The sequence below is a fragment of the Protopterus annectens genome, chromosome 3.part0, assembly GCF_019279795.1.
Source record: "Protopterus annectens isolate FY-2018-M chromosome 3.part0, PAN1.0, whole genome shotgun sequence".
In the NCBI taxonomy this organism is placed as follows: Eukaryota; Metazoa; Chordata; order Ceratodontiformes; family Protopteridae; genus Protopterus; species Protopterus annectens.
Genome location: NC_056731.1, coordinates 434825277 through 434850041, shown reverse-complemented (window position 1 = coordinate 434850041; position 24765 = coordinate 434825277).

The window sequence follows — 24765 nt, the reverse complement described above, 5'->3', positions numbered from 1 at the left end:
TTATCCTTTGAGATTACTAAACTGTGCTGCATAATTTCAAATCTGGGACTAATGACACTGGTACAGAGTGAAATATAATCTACACATTCATAAAACATTTATAATCAGATGTATATAACTTAATTTAAAACTGTGTTATTTAATACACTTTAATTCTAATTATTTTATCAGTGCTACCGTACGCATGAAAATATATAAACATATATCATTTGCTTATTTGGATTTGGTGCTCTTAATCATTGTGAACCAGTAGACTCCAGGTGTAAATAAAGATGAGATGACTAGAATAAATGCTAATGTTTTAAATACTCATCAATTAAAATAGACTGGCATGGGACATTTTATAACAGATAACCACCAGACCTTCCACTGTGGAAAACAATCTAGCATGGAGTAATCCTCATAGTTAATGTAAAAGGCAGCTAAATCAGTGCTTGGTTACAACCAAAAATGACAGAATGATCTCAGTCAGACTCCAAGGCAAGCCATTCAACATTAAAGTGATACTGAATAAAATCATACAAGTTTATGTTCCAAATGCAGATGGCAAAGAGGAAAAAGTTAAATAATTTTATGAGGATCTGCAGCACCTTCTGGGATAACACCAAAAGAAGATATTACAATCAGCATAATTGGTTGTAATGCAAAAGATGGAAGTCAAAGTACAACTGGAATAATGGGAAAGTTTGATCATGGATTGGGAAATGAAGCTGAACATAGACTAGTACAATTCTGTCAGTATAATTTTCTGGTCATAGAAAACACTTCCTTTTAATGGCCTAAGTGATGGCTTTACATATGTATATCTTTAGATGGTCAATACCAAAATCAGATTATCTCTATACTTTGCAGTCAGAGACAGAAGAGTTCAACATAGCCAGCAAAAGCAAGACCAGGAGCTGCCCATGGCTCAGGTCATTAGCTTCTTATCACAACGTTTAGAATTATAGAAAAAGCGTCTAGGCCAGATAGATACAAGCTCATTAATATTCCAAATGAATATGTCATGGAGCTGAAGAACAGACTTAAAGGATGAGGCCTGATTCATAAAGTGCCTGAGGAGTCATCAACAGATTTCTGTCATATTTTCTAGGATGTGGAAACAAGAAATATTCCAAATAAAAAGAAGATTTAGAAGACAAAATGGGTGGCTGTGGAGACTTTGATAACTTGCAGAAGAAAGCAGGAAATCAAGAGATAATGGAGCTAGGGAAGTATGTCAAACTGTATGCAGCTTTCAGTGAATAGGAAGAAAAGATAGAGAGTTAAATGAGCAGATCAAAGAACTGGAAGACAATAATACAATAGGAAGGCAAGCAATCTATTCAAGATTCTTGTTGATTTTAATGGAAACTTCTAGGTAAAAATGAGTATGGCAAAAGACAAAGAAGTAAATGCCCTAAAAGAAGCAGAAGATATTAATAAGAAGTTGCAGGAATATGGAGAAGAACTATTAAAGAAGATCCCTAATATTACTGATACATATGATCATGAGTTCTGTCTCCTACTGAAATTACATGGGCCATATATAAACTTACTAATAACAAGACAGCAAGAAGAAATGGAATTCATCCTGAAAAATCATCTGTTAACAAATTTAGAAGTCACCTTAGTGACCCTTGGAAAGAAGAAAAGGTCACTTTCTGTTTCTGTCTGAAAATTGGATAATGCTTAAGGATATTCAACTTATCAAACAATTGCTCTTATTTCACATATCATTTCACATGCTAAGAAGGCAGTATTTGAGGACCTTCAGGCTAGATTCCAGCACTAGAATATAGGCCAAAATTTGCCAGATGTACAAGCTGGTGTTTGAATGAGCAGAAGCACCAGAAATTATATTTACTTTGTTCACTGGAGTAACAAGGCAGTGCCAAAAAATATTTACTTCTGCTTCGTTGATAAAACCATTGATTTTGTTGGCTATAACATTGACAAATTCCAAGGGAAATGGGCTATTGAGTCACCTTATTTGCCTTCTGAGTAATGTATATGCAAAATAAGAAGCAACAGTTAGTACCAAAAGTGGAATAACTGACTAATTCAAGACTGGGAAAGGAGTGCATTAAGGTTGTGTATTGTCACCCTATTTTCTTAATTTATTCACTGAATATATAATGCAAAATTCTGTTTTAGACAAATCAGATGATCTCATCAATTCTACTAAGGGAAATCTGAACAAACTCAGATATGCAGATGACACCACTCAGGTGGCTGGGTTCCCTTTTGAACTTGATTGAACTTGAAAGCACGAAACGGCAAAATACCGAAATGGGCATATAAGCAAATTCTTTCCCTGGGAAAGAAGTCACTTGGCTGCCTTCGTTATTTTGCCGTTTTTGTCACTGTAGTGTGATCTCAGAGTTGGTATATTTAAGTAGGGGGTGTGGGGGGGGGGGGCGAGAAGCCCACCACTTCATGTAATGTTTAAAGTTTTTTTTTTTTCTTTATTGGAACAGCGATTTTTTTTTCCCTGGGAAAAAAAATCGCTGTTCTAAGTGTTCGGGATTGTAAGCTTTCACTTACATGTGGTCGATAAATCAGTGTTCACTTTTTTAAGCGCTTACTGATTTAATATAGACCTAGTGGCTGAAAGTAAGGAAGAGTAGTAGAGGCTGGTGATGAAGGTGAAAGTAGAAAGTACAAAGACTAGTTTGTTTTCAACATAACAAAAAACAAATCTAAAATCATCTCATCTAGCACTACCATTCATTGCATACAGATAGGGAAGAAGTGGTGACAGTGGCTGACTTTATTTTCCTGTGCTCAGAGATCTTTGTAGATGGTGTTTGCAGTCATAAAATAACACAACGCTTCCTTCTTGTAAGTAAAGTTATGGCAAATTTGGACAATATTTTAGTAAGCAAGGATATGACATTGTCAACAAAAGCCACCATAGTCAGTGTTATGACTTTTGAGCTGTGACGCTGAAGAAAATGTTTAAGAATTTCATGGACTGCAAGAATATCAATACACGAAAAAAAAAAAACATGGAGTTCATTGAAAGGTCTACTAGTAAAACAAAAGCTTAAATATATTGGCCATATAATGCAAAGACACAATTCATTAGAAATGAATCTGCTGCTGAAAAAGATCGAATACAAAAGAAGAAGAGCGCTAGAGGCTGACATGGATACATAGAGTTATTGAAGTAATAAATATGAATCTGCAACAACTTAAAAAAAAACAGTTGTGGTAGAAAATTCCGGTGTGCTAAGTCACTGAGGTCATGAAAGGTCAGACTTGATTAACTGATAGAATAACAACAACAAGAACAATGTTTATATTAGTTTTTGAGTGAGTAAGTGTAGGGATTGCACTCCTTGAGGATAGCATTACAGAGAAACAAAAATTCTGTACAGGGGCAACAGAGCCTTAGTATTATTCTGTAGAAGGACTATGTTTACCACATTCTCACATCAGAATTATTTTATTTATTGCACTCTAGTAACTGGGTAAAGCCATCAGGACAATAACTTTTCACAATGGAGACCTTGGTATTCAGTCTTTAGCACTATTTATCTAACCAAATGCTTAGAGTCATTCAAGGACATAAATGTATTTATAGGCCCAAAAGGTTATATTAGAGAGATTACCCATATTAAATCACGAAGGATGATGCTAAGACACAAGTGCAGGGTTCATAAAGGGCAAGAGGTGTCAGTATATAAAAACTGAACCTAGACAGTGTAGGTGTCTTATTGTGCTGATGTCTCATAAGCATGATACTTGTAAACCATAGCAGGCCCTAAGCACAGGGACTCATCATCATCATCATCATCATCATCATCATCATCATCATCCAGCCATCATTTATAAATAGAACTTTATAACTGTAATTGATGGGGAAACCAAATGGCCACAATATTAGAGTTGATGTAACTCCTGAAGGTTTGTGTCATCTGTCATGCAGTGCAGAAACCTAATCTGCTGAGTGGCCCGGTCTTGGAAGCAGCAAACTCACTCAGATTCGTTTAGATTCAGTAAGTGCAGCTGAATTATGGGTCATTTGTATTACATCTGATCAATTCTTTACACTACTATCAGAATGAGGATTGCAATTGTCAAAATCTGTTGGTGTTTGAATGACTGGCATAATTTGTGAGATTATTCCTGCAATCTATATTACTGGTTAAAAATATTTCCTGATACATAATGTAGTCTGTATAGAAGAAGGTTTTTCCAAACTTGGATAACCAGAAAGTCTGGAAATTGACAGTGCTGAATTGATACTATGAGACAGAAAAAGAAGGAAAGAAAGTATATGTTGCATCCACATGCAAATCCAAAGTGCAGTAATGGTTTGCCTACCTCAAGTCTCTAATGTTTTTTTAATGCTTGCTTCAACATATGTATCCAGCTGTAAGGAGCATCATTTTCTTTTCTCTAGACTGATACTTAGCAGAACAATGTTCATTCTTCCAAATTAACTTGTGTATTGTCTAGACATGCCACACACAGCACCAAGCAGAACACAAACACTGGGATACAAGAAACATAAATGAAACTCAAATTGTCATTAAGCTAGACACATGTTATTTATCACAGTTAATTTTCACCATGAATTCCATGGTGTATACTACTGCATAATGTTTTCTCGAACCCTCGCTCTCTCTCTCTCTGTCTCATTCTCTCTCTCTCTCTCTCTCTCTCTGTCTGCCTCGATCCTCCTGTATTGTTAGATGCTAGCACCAGTGCGTGATATTATGCCACATGACATGTTTGTGCTATCTGATTTTGAGTGTTAACTCTGTGCATTGATTGGTTAAGATGGGAGGCCAAACAGAAGATATTCCTTCATCCACATTGTCATCACAAAGAATCTCACTGTTCTGATAAGACCAATTTGCCAGCAAATAAAACTTCTGCTGCTCCTGATTTAGACTCAAGGCAAGGCAGCTGTCTAGTGAAAACATCCAGTAGGGATACAGTCATCATTCATGCTTCTGAAAGCAGTTCTGCGTAAATGTAAATTTGTGTATAGCAACATAGCCTAAAAATGTCAGCTATTTATTTATTTATTTTGTTAACCAAGTTTGTGGGCTTGTCCATAGACCCTTTTCAGCCATAACTCAGTCAGTGCAAGTAGCAATAATACATATAAATAAGAAATGTCGTGGCAGAATGATACAATGTTTGATGGACTACAGAAAACACGTTTAGAAGTACATAACCCTGAAAATAGAGAAGATAATGAATAGCAAAGCAACGTTGGGCAGCATGTAATATAAATCAGGCATAACGACAGTCCTGTCTTCTTCTAGATCTCAAGTTTATTTAAAATTAATAACATGAAATAATTGCATTTCTTCCACTTTGGAATGATAAAAGCGGTTCTTTCAGAAAATAATGCAAACATTCCTTCTTCCACCAATAAGCAGCTCTTTGCATACAGAAATAAAATATAATTTGCTTGAGTTATTCCTCTCTTTAGCTGGACTCGACACAAGTAGGTTTACCACCTGTCCCACTTTGTGAGGGACAGTCCATCTTTGGGCAGTTGTGTCCTGAAAAAAAATATTAAAAATGGCAAATGTCCTGAGATTGTAGGACATAATTATTTCTTATATTTTATGTAATAGTTGCATAAAACAGTTATTCTGTATCTAAAATACCTAAATGTTATAAGAAACAGAATAAGCAACTAAAATGCTACAAGAATAAGCTTTTACTTAGGCAAAAAAGTTAAGTTATATCCTTTGTACTGACCATAAGTATGTGTCGGCCTGTAAAATCTGATGTTTGTACTGACAATGCCCCACAGTGGCCATTTGAAAAGGTGGCAACCCTAGACAAAAGTACCATTCCTCAGAGAGCAGTTTTCTCAGACATCTGGTAACACTTGTGTTTCAGCTTCTAGTACAAGGTAGAGAATACTTTACAGTTCCTTTCTAGGTCTGGGCACTCCATCTGTCTCTCACCTCTAGGAATTTGCCATTGTTAGAAGCAGTAACCCTACTGGATACTGCTTCCAGATAGTAGCATCATGCTGTTTTCTTTGCCCCTTCTTGCTTATCGTGACTTTAAAGCCACAGCCTCCATAGCCCACTGTATGCCATATGACTCTGTCTCCCCCCACTAAGACACAATTAGTTCAAGGCACCATGGATGGGCTGTAAACCTTGGACAGCCAATCCACATTAAGATAGCAGTGACGAAGACAATGTGTGATCTAAATTTAAATGGCTGAAAGTTTAAAGGTCAGCAATAAAGCTTAGACTTGCCATCCTTCTGCCTATATATTCACTACAGAGTAGCATAGTTTGTGAAGAGGGCAACAGATCTTTCTATCAGGTAATATTTTAGCATTTCTAGGACTATTTAATTGCTACACTTCCACTTCTGATTGCTAAGTAATGCAGCTCAACCCATACTGAGCTTCCAACTAATGCAGCACACATTGTATTCATTACCTTCTACATTTTGTAATAGCACTGTATCAGAGATATCATTAAAGACAATTAATTTTTTTTAGCAGTCTAGACGTATTAAGACAGGTTCTGAGCACATTTCTTTCAATTCTAAAATGCTTGTCCATTTGACATTCCGTGGGACCCTAGCTTTAGTTAAATTGGGAAAGGAACAGTAAAGCAAGGTCTGGGACAAACTTTTGATAAAAGTTTGTCAGCTCCATGAAAGGCTTAACGTGCATTTTTATTGTGGTTCTGGACCACTGATGCACTGCATTTACCTTTTCAGCCTGAAGCTTTACTATTGCCTGTTATGTAGCCTGAGTAGTGTGTTTCTGACATACCTAGTTTGTACTCACCTGGATTTGCTGTTAGTACAGCTTGGTGTAGGAAGTCCAAAAATGCCTTCATTGAAGGGAGATGACTTTTCCTGTCCTTAGAGAAATTACTTCATTGTCCAGATAGGCTACTGAGTATCATGCATGGGGTCTTACTATCCCATCCTGTTTGGACCATTTATAAAAAACACAAGTTCAGTTCCAGCAAGGCAGCAAAAAATAAAACTTCCAAAAGGAAATAAAAATAAGGTTTAATCACACAAGGTAAGCGCTTTCATGGTTGGTAACCGCTTCATCAGACAACAGCACATTAACACAATGCAGTTTAAAAAGCAGTAATAGCCAATGAAAAATGCTGCTTAATTAATGAGTAAAAAACAATTACAGCATTTAAAGTGCTAGTATCTAGTACACACTCTAAAAAATCCCTAGTGCAAAAAATCCGAGTAGGACGCATAATATACACAATCACAACTTTAAAAACACTCATATGGTATTAGTGTTTAAGTGGTCTCTGTTTTAAAAATGGTTTTAATGAAACCATGTCATTAATCCCAGGGTGGGTGTCATTAAACCTTATTTTTATTTCCTTTTGAAAATTTTATTTTTTGCTGCCTTGCTGGGACTGGACTTGCGTTTTGTATGCTTGGTTATTTTTCTTGTTATTTGTCACATATCTTGATCATTTGTTGTTTGTTATTTTCTGTTTGGACCATTGCCAGTGCTACATGGAGATCAAACAGCATGATTCTGTATTGAAACACACCATCTGGTGTAGAAAACATTATTTTCTTCTTTACTACTGGGACTAATGAAAATTATTTGTGGGTAACATTTTGTTTTATCCAATGTGAAGTAAAATCTACCCTTGACTTACATTTTCCAGTAGTTCATCCACTTACAGGATTGGCATGAGTAAAATTTGGAGAAGCTGTTTAATTTTCTTAATTCATTAGAAAATTTGATCTAGTATATTAGGGTTATTCTGCTATGTAATTCATCTATGACCTCAAGTCTGAGCATTTCTTTTATCTCTTCTTTAACTGCTTAGGTGTTGGTGTTCTGGTTTTCAGTATGGCTATAGGTATCATTTTAGATTGACCTTTTCACAAGTCACAGTTTCTGTGTTATGATGGATTAAACTGGTCCCACAAGGCAGCTCTGCAAATATGACCCTATTCCACAGCACAAACTCATTAATCTCTTGTTTCTAAGACATTGATCGTGTCTCGCCCATCTTAAGTTTTGGGCATGTTAGAGGTGTCTCAACTTTTTCTGCAAACATACTCAGTACAGAAACTTCAGTTTCCTTCCAGAGCTACTGCAGATTTATGTGGTATATCTGTTCTTCTTCTTCCCTCTTTTCAGGTTGCCTCATGTCATAATTTACTTCATTTTTCTTTCCCATAACTTCAAGGGCTTGCAAGGAACTTGTTCTCAACCATGGATACTAACACAAGTACTTTGTCTCCAACTTTGAAATTCCTAAGCCATGTATTTCTATTTTATGTTCTTTAATGCTTTTCCTATGCTGTTTCCATACATTTCCTGTAGTCATTGTTGTTCTTAATCTCTCCTGTAAGTGTGTTAATTCTTTATTCCACTTTTAAAAGAAGTGATTTCCTCTTCCCAGCTTCCCTTTGCTACATACTACAACCTTGGGAATTTCTGCCATATAAAGACATTCAAATGGAATGAACCCATCTGTAGTTTGCGATACATTCTTCAAAGTAAAGTGTATACATGGGAGGAATCTGCCCCATTTTTCCATCCTCTTCTATTTTTTTTCTTAACATAGACTTTAAGGTTTTGATTAAGCCGTCATCTAATACATCTGCTTGTGCATGATATGCAGATGTTCTTAACTGTTTCATTTACAGAGTGCATGCATTACTCTGGACATGGGATGCACGGCTAGGCTTAAAAAGACCCTTGTGATCATTAGCCTAGTAAAAACCTATGAACCTATGAGTGGGATGTCTTGGTCTATAATAATGTTTTAAGGAATTCCAACTCTGGAAAGGGTAGTACTATTTCTTCACCTGTCAACTTGCATTCACTCTTCCTTACTTATAAAATTTTGTAGCATAATCAGTTATAACCAGTATATACTGATGCAACTTAATCAACTCCAACAGTAGACCTACAATGTCCACTGCTATTTGCCCACATGGACTTTTGCTACAGTAAGAGTATTAAGAAGTTTCAAAAACTGGGTTTGGTGCTGACTTTTGACACTGTAAGTCACATAAACATTTTCTATTTCCTTCAGCTGCAGTAGAGTACCCTCTGCTTACAATTCTGATCTTTGTTTTATCTGTCCCTAGGAGACCACACAGAATGTGTCTCTGTGCCATCTTTATTGCTAGTTTTCTAAAAGCCTTTGACAACAACAGCTGCTAACTTTCTTTAGTCATACTGTAGTGCAGATCATTTCATGATTCAATTTATAAATATGACATTTGTTTCCCTTAAGCTATTGCCCTACCACAGGACATCATTTAAATCTACATGACTTATATGTATTGCAGAAAGGTCAGTGGAACCCAATAGCCTGATGTGAAGTGAATAGTGTAGTCTCTTCCTCTAAAGGATAGGAACAGCTTTTTTCCTCTTAATCTAATTCACCTTCAGAAAAAAGTAGTTCATGAAATTAATTTTCTTTTGCTATGTGTACTGTCAGTTTCCCAGCATGAACTTCATTAATTAATTCACTTCCTGTGTTCTTGATGCCTTGCTTCTGTTTCTTTCAGACCCTCTGCCTGGGCCAAACTAGAAGAAGATCATGATAGTGTTCTAGTTGCTCTTTTCCTGTCTCCTCAGTATAGATTCATTTGCATCTGTTGTAATTTCAAGTCCCACTTCTAATAAGGCGTTTCTAACTGTAGGTTTGCTGCTTTCAGTTCCTTGACTAACGTTGTTGTTATCTTAACCCTTAGTTTCTCTCTTACTCTATTCTGAGCTGACAGTCTTTCTCTGTTAGTTTTTGTACTGATCTCTGTTGGCTTACCATCTGTATCATATGACTCAAAAAAAGGTTTCTGTAACCCATTCACTCAAACCAAAATTTTACTTCTGTTTGAGGTTTTTAATTATACACCAGTTTTGTTACTGAGTCTATGCATCTCTGACAACATATCTGACTGTGTGCCTCTTCCCCCCCTACTTTTTCACCTTTGAACCAGGAGAAGTCTTGGCCAATTACCACATCATGTATTAAGTTAGTTACTAAAGCTACTGGGTGTAACACTTTGCCTATAAGAAACCGAAAAACAAACTTCAGTAAACTAACAACTAACAAAAAAAAAAAGTGGAATGGACACACCACAACAGACTTCAACATACTTCGACACACTGTAATGTAATAACACCACAGACTGAGAGCTGGAAAGAAAAACTGCATCATTAATGCCTGGAGCAGCAGCTGTTTTAAGTCTGAGTTGCCAAGTTAGTTCTTTGAACTCAAGTTGTGTGTCCAAGTCCCCACTAACGTTTGTCACAATTATCCTGTCTATAATGAAGAATAGGAAATGTTTGTATTTTGGGTAATCCAAAGTATGTCTAAATAAGGCAGTGGTAGTTTTCCTTTTCTTTATGTCATACATATGTTCATGGATCTTGTCCTTAAGTTTTCTGATAGTTTTCTATGTAAAAGGCATCACACGAGCTGCAGGTAGCCAAGTATACTATGTAGGTAGTGTTGCAGTTGCATCTCACTGGACATGGGATAGTGCTGTTAGGACCCTCATGTATATATCTGCACATTTTGCAGGATCTACATTTAATCAAAGAACCATTAGTCACCATAGACTTTATACCACTAGTGGGTAATTCTAAAAGAGTCTTAAGGTTCTTTCCTTTAGAATACACTATCACTGGGGCAGTTCCTAAAATCGTGTTTACCTCCACAGAAAAAAACAATGTCCCAGTTTAGCCTCATGATGTTAATACAAACAAAAACATCTTGATGAATGGTACATAAAAAATGGGGGTGAATTAATCAAACATACCCTTCCTCCTCTTGTCTGCATTAGTCTCTCCCATATTGTTTGTAATGCTTGCGCTAATCATTAAAATAGGTGCAAATCTACCATAATGCTGATGTACCACATCAATTTGAATGTTTCTGAATAAATAGGTGGGGTATCAATGTTCAATGAACATTGCAAACAATTGCTGTATCTGTTTTTCAAAAGTACTCTCATCAGAAATACAGAAAGGCCACACCATTTGTCCTTTTACTACTAACTTCTTTTGGTGGAAAGGATGGCAGCTGTCAAAATGGAGATATGTGTTGGAGAATGTGTCCTTACTATACATAGTGGAAACAAAACACTGATTTGCTAGACCTTTGTACAACCTAATGTCAAGATAGTTAATACTATTCAAACCAATAGTATAGGTGAGCCTCAAGAAAGGGGTGGAGTTTAGCCATAATGCATGAAAGGAGTCCCATTGTTCAATATCTCCTTTCCACAGAATGAACAGGAACCTGTAATACATATGAACTAAAGAAAGAAACTGAGGGGTGAATACTGTATTTTTTTTCCTACACAGCTTGTACGATGTTAATGTATATGGGGGGGCCCTCATAGTGACACCTGAAATCTGATGGTAGTATTTCCCCTCAAATAAATATATAGTTGTTATTCAGTGTTAAATCAAGTAGGATAGTTACTACACATATTTCTTGGGTTGTCAAAGTGGAAACATCAGATAGATACTCTTGAAACTACTCAGTGCCTGTATCATGGGGGATAACAGAAAACAAGTCCACCTCTTAAGTTGTAATGAAAATGACAGTCTCAACAAAAAACAACAGGTTACAGTTCTCTATGAGATGCCATGAGTCCTTTAAAATGTGTCTTTCAGATTGTAAAACTGTCAAATTTAAATCTACAAATTTTGCCAGTGGTTCAGTTTTGTTTCCTTTCACTGACACAATTGGTTTCAAAGGGGGGGGGTCCTGTTCTGCACTAGTATATTTTGGGGATGGCAAATATTGATGCTATTTTTGGTTTGTTAACATTTTGTTAACATTCAGGTATTTCCACTGGTCATGCTCAATTTCCCCCTGTAAAACAAAAACAAAAAGTCTAACTTGGCGAATTTAACATCCCTCTTTCATTATGGAACAGATTGTCAGAAAAGGCATTCTTTTTGTTGTGCAAAGCTTTCAAAATCAATGGCTGCACAACTAGCAGCTGGTACTCGGTCACTGTTCACCTTTACTTGATTGATTGCTGTGTTGCCACAAGCAGCAACCTGTGTACAAGTTCAAGGCATCTGTGAAAATAATTCCTGGCTGGTATTAAATAGCCCAACTTCACCAACACTATCAAGAAAACCTTCAGGTGGGGGTGGGGGTGGGTGGGCTGGAGTTGCATATTTTGAAGTTTTTGTATTAACAATGTAAGGTCTCTGGGCAGACTCATGTTAAAATAAACTGGTAAGTGGAACTGGTTATTAGCAGAGAAGCAGTGAAGCAGTGCATGTCCAATACCACCAGTAACTGAAAAACAGACTTCAATAAACTAACAACTGACAAAAATAAAAAAACGAAATGTGGTACAGACACTCCGCAATGAACTTCAATGTACTTCAACAAATTTTCATGTAATAAAACCACAGACTGAGAGCTTTCGTCTTACAAACATAAATACTTCCTCAGAGTTATAGTCTGTCATTAAAAAAAAAATTTAAATACAAACAATTCATCCAATCAAATTTTAATTAGAAGAATAAATGATGATGTCACTCAACTACCAAGTGCAATTTCTTAAAGAAAACCTGATCTGAAATATCTAGTTGTGTTACACAGACTAAATAATGAAATACAGCTAAATAAATCACATGCACAGTTGTACACTGAAAAATGTGTTGAAATTAAAGTAAAAAGTCACACTAAAGCTGCTTTCATCTTTAAAATGCTACAAATTAGCCAAGTAGGTGTTTGAACTGCAGGTTGGAAAATGTTTCAATATCAGGGACTGTTAGCAGAATGTAGGATAGAGAATTTAGGATACTGAATAAAAGATCCGCTCTGACAGGGTTTTTAGTGGAATCAAGAACAGATGTTGCCATTAAGAAAGAAATATTAAGTGAGGGATATAAAATGCTGCACGATAAGTATAAAAAATCTAATTTGGTTAGAAAAGATTGGGAGGGAAGATTAGAAAGCTAAATTACAAAAGAGCAATGGAAGATTATTTGTAAGGCCTCTAGATGTGCTATCCTCATAAGATATTTGCATGGAAATGTTTGCATAGGTACTTTTATATTCCAAGTAAACCTCAGAGGATTTTCCCTCAAGTACAGAACAGATGTTAGAGATATGCAAGGAATGAGATTGAGAATTGGGATCACATATTCTGGGAATATGCGAAATTAACTGACTTTAAAAACGTCATACAAAAAATCTTTACACATTTGTTGGTTAAATGTATTATATTTACCAATAGTAGTAACATTAAACTTAAAAATACCATGTCTTATTAAGTTTCATGTTGCTAGCAGCCAAAAAAGCAATTACACAAAAGTGGAAATCAAAGAATAGATCAGCTGCACATGAAGCACTTAATATTGTAAACAAAATGAAAGACCTAGAGATGTGATCCTTGAAAGATAGAGGAAATAATTTTCATAAAATTAAATAATGCATTTGAGAACAATATATACAAAATAATGATCAAATAAATGACTAAAATAAGTGATTTAGTGAGAACTGAAAAATATATGAGTATGTTCTAATGTATAAGAGTAAAACAACAGAACTCGGGTGGTCATTTTATTTATCAAACATACATAATGGATGTGCTCAATAATGAAAGTGTTATTGTGATATTTTCTCACTCTTATTAATGTATGTAAGTTCATGTTACAACACAATGTAATGAGTAAATAAAATTGCTTAAAAACTTGGCTGATATTTGAACAAAAACCTTGGAGTGGGTGATCTGCTCTGCACTGTTCTCATAGCCTTTCCTTGTGCAGTGAAGAACAAAATGTATAGAAAATAAAATACTAAAGAAGTCAAACCAAACACTGAACTCCATAAAGCTAAAACAATAAAAACATGTTTATGCATCCCTACATGACCTTGATTTATTATTTCTGTAGTAACTAAAGAAGGTGCTTAGACATTCAGTGCCAAGATTTGCTTGCAGAATGACAGAGGCATTTCCAGTTAAAAGTTATTTTGTATATATATATATATATATATATATATATATATATATATATATAGTGGAATGTGAGACACATGGTAAGGAATTCTCATTTGTAGAGCATTCAAGGTCAACTGCATTTTTTTAGTTCTGAATACAAACACCATATAGCTTATAAAGGCCATCAGATCCACTGTTGTTTTTAAACTTCCCAGATGTTAATGTGCTTATTGGATTCACGCTTTCTCATTTGTAGCAGGCCAAAGTAGGCACTGCCTTTCATGACAGGAAATTACTTTATTAAAATAAAGACCTCACATATTAATTATCACTTACTTCATATCTGCTTCATTATTCAAGTCTTCAAGATACAAAGAATTAAGTCACATAATAAATCTAATTCCTGTTTTTGTGACACATGGAATATCTTCCAACCCTTTGCTGAGACACTTATTATTTTTATGGAAATAAATGTAATGCTCTTCTGTCTGATTCATAGTGCACTATAAAATGCAATGCAAATAACATTCTTAAAGCACAGTTTAAAGTTTCCCTGTTGTTCTTCTTATGCACATTTGTACTACTGTGTGCCCAAAGTAATGTTCATCTCAGTCTGCTGTCGTGGCAAGAAAAAGTATTTCAATGCATTTTATGTGCAAGAAATAAATTCATTATTTGTAGGGAAAATGCTAGTAGTTTTTACTTCACTGCCCATTCTAATGTTAAGAAAAAATAAGATCCCTGATTGAGACAGGGCTGGATTCCATAACATTTGCAGAAGCTATCTGTGGACAGTGCAGTACATCAAAGGAAGACTTCAGCACACCTGCTGCACACGTAATTTCAGAAGACATGCTGAACGCAGTCTGAGACTTAACTATTCAGTGTAGGATAACTATGGATTCTGCACATGCCCTTCTGATTCCAAAAACACATTGTGCTCCCACAACACAACTTAAATTTAACAAACTGATATGCAGACTCTGTTTCTGAAATCCTCAGCATATGCTTTATGAACCCTAAAGAATTAAAGCTAATATTATGGAGTTCAACAAAATCTATAGTTAAAGAAAACAAAATATATGTATAGAAGCAATGTACAGCAAGGTGGATGACTGCATGCACTTTTCATTGATCCCTTTGGGGAAGATAACTGTAAAGTACTAGTTCTAAAACACTGCAAACTACCTGCATGTCCACACATACCTATGAAGACACTAGCACATCCAAAAACAGACTGATACATAAACAGAAAGGGATGGCCATCCATAAACTGCCAAGTTGTGTGTGTAGCAGATGTCAGCATAACAAACATCATAATAACACACCCTGGAAGTGTCCATGATGCTGTCATATTGAGGAAAAGTGGATGGAGGGCTGCATTTCCGCAAGGTGAAATGCCTGAAGGACTATTACTAGGTAAGTACAAGAGCACATCTAGGATGAAGAACAAGGATATCCAAAGGATATCCCTCACAACAATATCCATTCTGATGACCAAATGTATTTTCGTTCCCCACAACAGGTGACTGTGGTTATCTACTTGAGCTCTGGCTAATGACCCTGTACAGAGAACCATCCAACCCTGCAGAGAAGGCCTACATTAGAGTACACTCTACAAACAGAAACACCATAGAATGTATGTTCAGTGTACTGAATGCTAGGTTCAAATGTCTGGGCACATCCAGGGTAGCACTGCACTATACACCTGAGAAGGCAGCACAGACAGTGTGTTTCATGCTGTACAACATGCTAACTAGAGCATATGGTGGTCTTCCAGCTGTAGGTGTGATTGAGCTACACCAAGAACCCCAAATGTCTGAAGAGGAAATTCCACAGGTATCAGAGTAGGAGCAGGAGGACATAGGGGGAAAAAGAAACAGGTGTAGGCAATGTACAGCATGACCACAAGTGCAGGTCCAGACAATACAGCAATGTCTGACTCACAACTTTGACTCATGACAAGCCACATGGACACGAGTTCATAGATTAAACATTGATATACAGGTGTTGCACCACACAGTAGCACAGATTGCATCTAATGGCAATTGCCCACTAGATGTGCACACTGAGCATGACATAACACCATCATCATAATATATTACAATCTGAACAAATGCACATGTGTCACAACTGACACAAGTATGCATGCATGCTCACATTGTTGTATCACTGTATGGAAAACAATAAGGGTCACACATCAGTGGTACACATTCCTATCCCTAAAATATAGCATGAAAAAGGGAAACCACACAACACAAAATGTAAAATATTTAATAGCTGCAGAAAAATATATCACAGTAAAGTGGTGATTCAATAATATGTGCCCAGGGATAGTGTAATGTAAAAGAAAGAACATGAAAACTCTATTAGAATTATCCACTAGTGGTATAAAACCTATGGCGACTAATGGTTCCTTGCATAAATATGGGTCCTGCAAAATGTGCAGTGATATATACATGAGGGTCCATACATTGCAGATGAAAATTTTAACAGAACTATCCCGTGTCCAGGAGATGCAACTGCAACACTATCCGCATTGTATACTTGCCTACTTACAGCTCGTGTGATGCCTTTTACATAGGGAAAACTACCAGAAAACATAAGGACAGGATCTGTGAACATATGTATGACATAAAGAAAAGAAAAACTACCAGTGGCTTATTTAGACATATTTTGGATTGCCCAAAATACAAAAAAAAACTGTTCTTCATTATCAACAGGATAATTGTGACAAACTTTAGTGGGGACTTAGACACACAACTTGAATTATAGGTTCATAGGTTCATAGGTAGGTACTAGGTTATCGGCCCAAGGGCCTACGCAAGACTAGCCAGAAAGGTTCCATAGCTTACACCACCCAAGAAAGTTATTTTCCTGTGCTACTGTCCAGCAGAGACACAGAAGTGATCCCCGGGGTGTATTTCCTATTTCCCATCCACTCATCAAGATTTTTCTTGAAGAGTGCTAATGAAGAACTTTGCTTGACATAGATGCGTAGCTTGTTCTAGAATATAGGAAGTCTCTGGGACAGGAATCTATCCCTTCAGTGTGTCCTGTTTATTGTGGTGACAAGGTTTAGGTCCCTAGAGCATGTAGCTTGGAGGGATTGGGATTTCTATAGGTGTAGCATGTCCAACAGTTCTGGGTTTGACATAGCTTTATATGTTAGGCAGAGATCACCTCGGAGTAGGCGATATGCTACAGAGTAAAGCTGGAGTTTTTTGAGGCAGTCAGTGTAGGGCATTCAAATTACTAACTTGGCAATTCAGACTTAATGCAACTGCTGCTCCAGGTATTAATGATGCAGTTTCTCTTTCTAGCATTTTAAAGATGAAAGCAAGTTTAGTGTGATTTTTTACTTCAATTTCAATACTTTTTTTCAGTGTACAACTGTGCTTATGATTGATTTAACGGTATTTCATTATTTAGACTATGTAATACAACTTGATGTTTTAGGTCTAGTTTTTTAAGAACTTACACTTGATATTTGAGTGACATCATAATTTTTTCTTATAATTCAAATTTGATTGGATGAATTGTTTGTATTTAATTTTTTAATTGCAGACTGTAATTTTTTTTAATGGCAGACTGTAACTGATGCAGTCTTCATGTTTGTAAGATGAAAGCGCTCACTCTTTGGTTTTATTACATTAAAATTTGTTGAAGTGCATTGAAGTTCATTGTGGAGTCTCTGTTTCACTTTTTTTATTTTTGTACTTTGCTTATAAGAGCTAAGATTTCTTCTTGGGTTACAGTGCACTCATTTTTTGTTCTCATGCACACACTTCTTCAATTGCCTGCATACTAAAACTTTTGGACTTGCAAATATGTTTTGATTTAACTAGCATACTTCATGAGTCTAATAATGCTTGTTACTCTTTTCCACCTGTACAAATAGTACACTTTACAAATTTAGTTATGGTACAATCACAAAATCAGATTCAACAGTTCTTATCGGACTGCCATACTCAATAGAGATATTTTCAGATTGAGACTGTTTACACCACTATTGCAACTAGTTCTGCAATACATGGCTATATGGTCTGGCATAGAACTTTTAAAGCAAACTAGTTCAGAAAGTAATGTCTTTGCTTGTTTACAGGCAGAAATATACTCTTAGGTGAAGGCATGCTAGCACTTAATACATAGAAGTCAGATTTAGAGTTTGCAGTTTCTTTTAATAACAGAGATTATACTGAAACCATTTCTAAAGATTTGGGATCATTTGAGACACCTGTTTCCTTACATTACTGGGTAGTGCTATTTTAAATTTACCTACAGCCGACATTTCTAAAATATTTATTATATCATTTACATAGGTTTTAACCTTAACTTAAAATTTTTGACCTTACCAGTTTGTTTGTAATTAGTGTCTTATTTTGAGACTTGAAAACCTACATCTTTGGTGGAGTTCCAGCTCTAAAAGTATTTTTTTTTCATTTTTCTGACAATTATGTTTATCATCTCCTTTTAAATCCATAATAGGCTTTTAGGGAACCCCAGTCAATTATGAATATTAAACTGTGTGTCTCTCCTTTCAGGACCAGTTTTTCCTGCTTGTATATCATTTGGATGCTGCTAGGTAGGCTATGATGTCATCCTACTACTTGAGCTTCTTCAGTGGTGTGCCATGTTTTCATAACCCCAAAAGTGGTAGCAGCTGATTCGTCACAGTATTAAGCTGATGTTGCAGATGTATAGGCTGTCATCAGTCACTGCTTACTGCTTTTGGTGGCCTATGTTAGTCTTCATTAACATCTCAAGTAACTCTTTAATTTTGGGCACTAATACAGGCAATTACAGCATACAAGGAAACAAAGGCCAATCCCCAACAGAAAAAGAAACTTTTTGTTGCCAAGAAAATCCTCTTCCCCATGTGAACTCCATATGGGCACAAGGGTAATAAACAAAAAAAAATATTTGCACAGGAATAGGAGAGACAGCATGTAGGGAGAAGAGGTAAATGAAGAAAGCAAGACTCAGTTTCCAGAAGTACTAATTATCTGATTAGGCCAAAGGAGCAGTAGTGTGTTCTGTTTATGGGAGTGAACTGATATTAGATAATTATTCTTCTAAAGCATAGATACAACAAAATCACAGTCCACAGTTAAAAAAGAAAACTACATGATGTTGCCCACTGAAAGCCACCAATGTAGCAACTCTGACTAAAATTGTGTGTGTGTATGTGTGTGTGTGTGTGTGTGTGTGTGTGTGTGTGTGTGTGTGTATATATATATATATATATATATATATATATATATATATATATATATATATATATATATATATATATATATATATATATAGATATATATATATACACCAGTCATAACATCAGTTCTGTTTTCTCTTAAAACTCAAGTTTCTTATAAGGGATAACAGTGCAAATGTTTTTCTTCAGTGTGTGACTAACAAAAATTAATTTCAAGCAGTTCTTTCTTCTTCAGGTAAACATATTTCTGCTAAAAGACCTAATATATCATCTACTTTAGTACTGCCAGTCTTTAGTAGGGTTGTCCTAAAGCCTATTCCTTCTTTACATCAGTGAAGAATTATACAGGATGAAGGCAACTTTAAGGTTCCTTTCCATCGCTGGAGATTTATTCTGTCTGGATTTTTTTAGGAATCCACCATTGTTAGCAGCAGTGATTATTTTCTATATTGCTTCTATCTAATACCTCTGCGTTTTCCTTTGCCCTTCCCTGTTTGTTTATGCTGTCTGTAAAGCACAAGTACAACATTCACAGCTTTTACTATACCTATCACAGTTAAGTCCAAAAACAGTTGTATAACAACTTCCTTTATATGAAGATAAAGAATGGTCTGACTGTGCAATTTAAGACCCCCACAGATAGCATGTTACAGAATGTACAAGACAGTTTTTTTAATAAGTATTGTGAACAACAACCTACAATAGGCAAGCCGATTCATAACAATTTTACATGTTATTAAATATTCATACATCTGTAAGACCAGCTTCAGGGAGATTATAGTGCTAGTAGTAGGTCTCGGTTCATTAACTGATCCATTTTCTAAATATTTGAAATGTTGTTTGAAGCCACTTTTGTTTTATATGGGGTCTAGAAGCAAAGATACAATCAAATTTCTAGGCTTAATTAAGCAGGTTTATATTGACAATTACCCCTTCATGTACACCTAGACATTGAAAGTCTATACATGAGTATACCATCGGAATTGTGGTATAACTGCTGTTGATTTCTGGTTAAAATCTTGTATTTTATACACTAGCTAATTTAATGAGTTTGTCTTAAAGCTTCTTAGAGTAGTTTGGGAAACATTTTTTTTTGTTTGTTTTTTTATTTTGATCAAAAGTGTTACTTACAATTACAAGGCACATCAATGGGGTCAACTTTTCCCCCAGTTTTTAGTGATTTGTTTACAGGCTACATTGAACAACAGTTGATTTATTATACTTCTCATAATGATTTTATGGAAAATGTTTAGTTATAGAAAGTTTTTAGATGATTGCTGGCTCCTATGCAAAAATTATATGGAAATCTTCAATTATTTTGTTACTTGTTTAAGTTATAACAGGTATGTATTACATTTACAGTGAAATATACCCTTTTTACTATGGACTTCCTTGATGTGACAGTGACCAACTTACTGTATGATTCAGTGGATTCTACTCTATTTAGATGCCCTTTTCAAAAAAAAAAACTCTTTATTAGCAGTGGATAGTTGTCATCCCAATGCATTACTAAAAAATGTCCATAATCTCAGTTTTTCAAATTCTTAAAATATGTCACAATGATGACAATTTTGAAAGAAGAGCTGAGAGTTAATAAAAAACAAATTTGGTTCGGGAAAGTAGGATTATAGAATTGTGTTCAGTGCTTGAAAAAAATGGTTACACTTAATAAAAGGCACCAGTTAAATCAGGTCAAAATGGAGAAATAAAATGTGCAAGGAAAGGAGAGTGCTATGGCTATAGCTGAATTCATCCTCAAGTTTTGGTGAGTAGCTTCATGCCGTGGAGATGACGCTTACATATAGACTATATTTTGTACATCATGGAGAATGATAGGTTGAAAAATAAAAAAAAAAGATGGAGTGCACAGGTCACAGGATAAAAAAGTGCCTGATCTTGGTATAGACATGAATAACAGGACTGGAAAAAGCATTCCAACCACAGGGTTAGACCAGAATCAAGGGAAGGGTAGCCTCTTTGTGGTAGAAAGAAGACGTAGTCCACAAAAAAACATAAAAATCCACAAACCAAGAATGAGGCAAATATAAGATAAAGTAGACTGTTGAGGGGTCGTCTATTGTTAGAAAGTCCCTTTTTATTGCACAGCTTGTTACTAACGGTATAGTGTGTAGGTCAAGGGATATGATCATTCCACTGTATTTTGTATTCATTAGGCCAGTCATTGAGTATAATATCTCCTCCCGTATGTAGCTGTCTAAACGTCTGACATAATTTGAATGCTGAGAACACATTCTTACTAACACAATCAAGGGCCTAAATAATAAAAACTATGTGGAACATCTCAAATCCTTACATACACATACACACAAATATTTTAATATGGGCATTAATGCCACTCTAGCCTCCTAATATACCAAAACACTTGTTCCCATAATAAGTGTCCAGGCTGTTCTTAAAAATATCTAAACTAGTACTTGTTTTAATGTAATTTGGTAGTCTGTTCCATGCATCAGCTACTCTCTCATAGAACCAATTCACTTCTCATTCCTATAGAGTCTTCTACATAGGTTGATGATTCTCTGTTGCTTTTTGATAACCCCAAACTTTCACAGAGGTAGTTGTCTATAAATGCCCTATATACCTGAATAAGATTTCCCCTTAGATATCTATAAGAGACGCTGTACAAGTTCAGATCTTTTAGTATTTCATAATAACTTAAATTTTCACATCCATGGGTGCCCTTAGTATATTTCTGTACTATTTCAAGTTTATACATGCTTGTTTTCTTATAAGGTTTCCAAATTGTTATTCTGTACTCAAGTTTGGGTCTGATGTAAGTAACAAACAATGACTTCATCATTTCTGATTTCCTAAACTTCATAAATCTTTTATAAAACCTGTAGTTCTATAACTATCATTAACCAATTGGTTGATATGATTAGAAAAACTCAAAGCTGGGCCTAGCCATATACCCAGGTCTTTAAATGAGTCTACACTTTCAATCACTGTGTGCCGTATTAAATATTCACCTTTCAATTTATGTATCCCAAATCGCATATGCCTAGTTTTTGATGCATTTAACAGCATATTTTATTCCTGTGCCCAAATGGTCAATTTAGTCAAGTTCTTTTGTAGACATGCCTTTATCTGTATCACATGTAATCAGATTACCCAATTTCAAGTGATCTAGATATAGACTGTGGAACACCTCAGATGAAAATGTTAGGTCTGAAAAATACAATCTAAACAAATAAGGGCCTAGGACAGAGCCCTGTGGGACACTCTGACTGTAACCAAGAATCTTACCTGTCCAGTTGCTGTATGATACTTGCCATGTCCTATTTGCAAGCCATGCAGCTATCCATCTTATCAAGAGTACATTGACACCTAGTTGTTCTAATTTATTGATAAGTGTTTTTATATGACCAGGTCAAATGCTGAAGTTAAATCTATACAAATTGCATCTCAACACTTTTTTTATTCATAGCTGTTATTATATTGTTATAGAACATCATGTTACAGGTGGTAATAGATCTATTTTCAACATATGCTTGCTGATACAGTAAAGTTTCAGTTAACTGGAGCTCAAGCAACCAGCATTGCCAAGCAACTGGCAAAAAAATATTGAAGAAATACAGTACAATTTTCATGTGTTGCACTTTCTGTTTTCCCTCCACAGAAACATGCCTTATGTTTTTCGAATTTTAGAGTTTTAAAAAGGAAGATAGGAATAAATTCCCTCTCTCCCCAACCTGAGAACAAGTCAAACCAGACAAATAGTATAGGGTGCAGTATTAGTCAGGCCTATGTTTAATAGTAACTCTCAAGCAACCAGAAACTACAGTTATCCAGCATCTACCATTCCCCATGGGTACTGGTTAACTGAGAGTTTATTGTATATGGTTTCAAGTCCCAACCTATCGAGTTCTGACAATAACTTATCCAATATTACCTTCTCCATTATTTTTCCACAACATGAAAGTAGACTTAAGGGTCTATATGTCTCTGGGTTTGTCCTACTCCCCTTTCCCTTAAAGACAGGTTTAATAAGCATGTCTCCAATCTTGAGGACTCTCCCCTTATTTATGTGACCTAGTGAATAATAGGTATAATGGCACTGTAAGTTCTTGCAGACGTGTTCTCAGGTCATTATTACTAATTCCATCTCCTCCCTGTGCTTTGTTTGCATCCAGTTTGCACAGTTCTTTTTCAATATAATGTAATTTGGTTCCAATACCGGAGGTTACCTGGATGTCACTAGGACAATTTATCACCCTCTCTGTGGAGCCAAACTCTTTTGAAAAATATTTTTTAAATATATCTATAATCTATTGTGTCTGAGAATAAATTTTAGAATCTACACACAGTTTATCGATTTGTATGTCTTAACTCCTTCTATGGCTTATGTATCTATAAAAAGGTTTCATATTACGTTCAATATTTTTATTGAAATTTTCTCCAAACTTTTCTTGAGCTTGTCTCACACTATGCTTGATGTGTTTGTCCAGCTTGTTTATTTCAATTTTCAAAGTTGTAGTTTGACCTCTCTTCCATTTCAAAAATGTCTTGTCTCCTACCTTAACCAGATACCTTGTTCTTATGGAAATGTATCCCCCTAACACTGTATGCCTAGATCCTGATGTTAAACATTTTTTTTATTTTGTTTTGCATTCAATTTCTCTTTTAAAACATTTCACATTCCATCTGCACTTTTTCCACTGAACACATCACTACAGTTAGTTTTACATAGTGACTGTTTTGCTTCCATATCATCTGTAATTAACCTTCTGTGTATTGGTTTAGATTTCAGTTTGGCAGAATTATCTAGTAACAAATTAACCTTTACAACCCCATGATCATTGCACATCAATGGTGTTAAAACTTGACTTGATGCAACAGTAATTTCTTTAGGAACACAAACAGTGTGTAGTATGTTCCATTCCATGGTAGTTTTTTTTACAGTCTGAAGCCACTGTTGTTCCTGAGCATATGTTGCAAATAATTTCCTTACTAATGTTGTTGAATCAATATTAATCTCATCTGTTTCTGGTAAATTTAAATCCCCAGCTGATATTATTCTTACCTCCTGTGTTTCATGCAAGTAATTTATGAATTCCTCTAGGTCATCAGCACTTGACTTTGGTGGTGTATAAACGCCAAAATTGTTATATGTTCCAGGGTTGTCTTTATTGTCACAGTTACACAGTCTATAGTATTGGTGTTATCACTGAACATGTAGTAATTACAGGTCTCATAACTATGTTTAATACCTATCATAACACTTCCACCTGATTTGTTTGTTAGAATGTCTGTTACAGTAAAAGCATTTATACCCTGACAGAACTAGTTTCCAGTCGTTCTTTAACCTGTTTCACAAGCAATAACATATATCTTGTGAAAATGTAGCAAAATTTCCAATAAAAAAACTTTATTATTAATTCTCCTAGTTTTAACAACCGAGAGACATCAAATGTTGCTATCTGTGAACTGATAAATTTTCTACCTGCCTGACAAAAAACCTGCTTAGTGTTTGTCAAATATTGCAAAATATGTGCTGCAAAAATTCTCTTCACAGATCCTGACAAATGAACACCATCCTGTCTGACACATCTGTGCCCAAAACTAGCCTTGGATGCTCTACACATTTCCATTTTTCGAAATGAGACATTTTTCCA